The 3,379-nt window shown below is 34.9% G+C and overlaps 1 long non-coding RNA gene across 1 annotated transcript; it reads left to right on the plus strand.

Annotated features, from left to right (window-relative positions):
- The first annotated feature begins 391 nt into the window (after positions 1-391).
- On the plus strand, positions 392-3,133 carry LOC120471920 (uncharacterized). Its single transcript, XR_005620873.2, has 4 exons — positions 392-494; positions 1,212-1,358; positions 1,768-1,890; positions 2,905-3,133. It is a non-coding gene; the product is annotated as an uncharacterized LOC120471920 (long non-coding RNA).
- The last annotated feature ends 246 nt before the right edge of the window (positions 3,134-3,379 follow it).

Consider the following 3,379-nt stretch of genomic DNA (forward strand, 5'->3'; position numbering starts at 1 on the left):
CTATAGCACACTGCCCTCTGCTGGCTGTGGCACACTGCCCTCTGCTGGCTGCTATAGCACACTGCCCTCTGCTGGCTGCTATAGCACACTGCCCTCTGCTGGCTGCTATAGCACACTGCCCTCTGCTGCACTGTAAAAACGAACTTTTTGGTGTAGTAATATATATTAAATGAATCATCATAATTTTTACTTAATAAAATTGAAATTCAATGTGAACTAGAATTTTCTAAGTAAAATTTTAAATATCTACGCGTTTAATTCATGTAATAAATTAACTGGTTGGAAAGAGTAAATCTTATTATATATTTGCTTGTAATATTTAAACGTTTTATAGTCCCTTCACATAAACATAGTAATTTTAAGTAAATTTTAATAGAAACGCATAGCGCGTTTGAATCCGCACATGCGCGTTTGGACAAGACAGTCTAACTGCGCACTTTGGATCTGAGACGAATTGGCGGGCTGCTGCGTGGCTGCTTTCTGTCGTGTTTGAGGTAAGTTTGTCTTTCTAACATGGCCTCATATTAGTGCAACGCGTGTGGGTTATCCATAACAGTGTATCGTTAACCCCTTTTCACTTCCTAACGTTACATTATTTATATTGAATCGGAAGTTTTCAATAGTTTTATAGATTCACAAAGCACTGTTTTTCGTGTAAAAATGTCAACCTAAGTAGAAATTAGTAGACAATCTTTACCGTTTTAACTGCTAGCTAGCTTAACAATTTAATGTCAACCGCTCTCCTGCTGAAGTAACGTTATACTGTTGACTATGGAAAAGTTTGAATGCTCTTGCTGAATATTGCTCAGGATGGACCGTGCTACACATAAAGCTATTTTTTTTTTCAATCGCACTAAATCGTGCATAAATTAGGTCTTAAAGTAAGCAGGGCTGCGTTTCTAAAAGCATCCTGTTTCTAAAAGTTGATTGTAGAGAATAGAGATCGTGAGTGGCAATCATGGGCAATATTAATATTGACAACAGTAACTGATTTAGCACATGAAAAAATAAATAAACTTGAAATGTACTAAACTCAAAGTTAAAATTGAAATGCCAAATTAGTGTTTCTCTTTTGGATTGGCACATTACAAAAGAAAGTGCTGGATTGATATCTAGCTACAGTCCTTGTACATAATTAACCCTTGCTCCCTGCATCAGTCTATTTAACCAAATTTCTGCTGTTGTACTCTTGAATCATTTTGTCACATTAGATCAAGGAGGAATTCAGGAGAATCGATCATGGGGCAGAGATTCATGTTCAGACTTGACCAATGCACATCAAGACTTATTGCCCTGATGAAGGCCATGGGAGGTGTTGTGGGGACCAACTGAGGCCATTTCTGGACAAACTGAGTCAGGTGTGTTTGATCAAAAGTGTGCTTGTTCACATTTTTTGAAATAAGATATACTTAATGTATTTCTCATGCATGCATGTACATTTATTGTATAGCTTTTAATACAATATAGATAGCATTAAAGTAGCTTTAAACAGACAAAAGTCAAAAGTTCTGAAATTTCAGTAATTAGAATTTTAGTCATAAATTACAACTTAAATTTCAAATATTAAGAATCTGTACTGAAGATGGTAGAGTTTCAGCGACAGTTCTGCTTTGGCCAAAATGCAAGGCAGACAGGAACAGGAAGTAGAGTCACTTTACTCCAAGTACTCAAATCAGTCCTTGCGCATGAATGCTTTTGTGTTCTCACTTGATTTCATTGTGTATAAATAAAAGGTTGTGTAATGGTACGATATAAATCTGTTCACAGACACAAAGCCTTGAGATGGGAATCAGTTATCCGCAGCCTCATTCTCTACTTTGACGATAAAGAAGATGATAAACTGTGTTTTGAAGATGAACAGAGTCCTGACGGGCTCGGGACGACATGAGGGTGAGTCATTAATGACATCATTTTCATTTTCACAATCACGAAACGTCGCCATGGAAATAAAAAGAAGATATATATTAAAATGAAAGTCGCACACTGGGTGGTCAGCTAGAATATTTTAAAGTTGCGTGTGAAAGGTTAAACAGAGTCAAATTTATTTCACAGAAAACTGCACTCCAGTTTATAGCCCCCTAAAAAGGATAGTTCACCCAAAAATAAAAATTGTCATTGTTTACATTGTGTAAACATTGTTTACACTCAAGTTGTTCCAAACCGTTGTGAGTTTATTTCTTCTGATGAACACAAACAAAGATATTTTAAAAGAATGTTGGTAATCAAATGACGGTAGGCATTGACTTCCATAGTAGATTTCTAATGGCTACAGTCAACTGTTTGATATCCCATTTTCTTCAAAATAAAATGTATGTATGATATACCGTCCTTGTCCAGAAAAGGTAATACAGACATCATCAAAGTAGTCATGCAGTGACTCAATTTTAAGTTTATAAAGCGGCGAGAATACTTTTTGTGCGCAAACATAATGACTTTATTCCACTATTCGTTTCCTTCTCTGTGGGCTTCTCTACAGTCTTTTTACGTGCGTAGCACATCTGTGTTGTACGTCACATGACCAGTGTCGGCCAATAGTGAGTTAACGTGGTGACGTGCAGGACAGACACGCTGCGCTATTACACTACATGAAAAAACTCCAGGCCCAGAGAGAAGGAAATGAATAGTGGAATAAAGCCGTTATTTTATTTTAATTTTTGCACTCAAAAAGTATTCTCGTCGATTGATAAATTTAAGATTGAGCCACTGTAGTCATTTGGACTATATTAACGGTGTCTTTAAAGGACAAGTTCGGTATTTCTCTATTACATCAGGGACGATCTTGAAACAGGGCTTTAATTGTAAAATACCGAACTTGTCCTTTAATGCAAGTCAAATAAAATAATTTAAGCCATTATATTTTTTTTTCTCAAAAGAATTATATTTTTTCTTCTAAATTGTATGCAGGAGGACAGCGGCAGTGACATCACTCAGCACAGCATTAAAATACTGGTCGTTCGTGGTGCTGATGGAGAAGATCCAATCGATGTATCCATCCTTTTTGAAGGGAAGGAAATGCTGGAAGCAGCAATACCGTAAAGACAGTTTTACTGAATGCACCTGTGTCAAGAGATGACTGAATGTCCATTCTTGTATGAACATTTTTGATGACTAAAAAATAAACTGTTTAATTGAATTTTAGTTGTGTGATTTGTGAAAAATATTGAGAAAATGATTATTTATTTATGTTCATGATTATTTATAAAAAATAAATTATCAATGTTTAAATGTTTAAATATGTAGTCAATGAAAATCTCAACAAAAAAACTTAAATAATATCTACTTATTTGACTTCATTAAATGGTAAGATTTACTTAAAAATTTCATAAAAGCAAGCTTCCTAATTTAAAAACAATAAATAAACTTTACTTAATTACTTTAA

This window comes from Pimephales promelas, chromosome 4 (assembly GCF_988280905.1).
Source record: "Pimephales promelas chromosome 4, fPimPro1.hap1.1, whole genome shotgun sequence".
Classification (NCBI taxonomy): domain Eukaryota; kingdom Metazoa; phylum Chordata; class Actinopteri; order Cypriniformes; family Leuciscidae; genus Pimephales; species Pimephales promelas.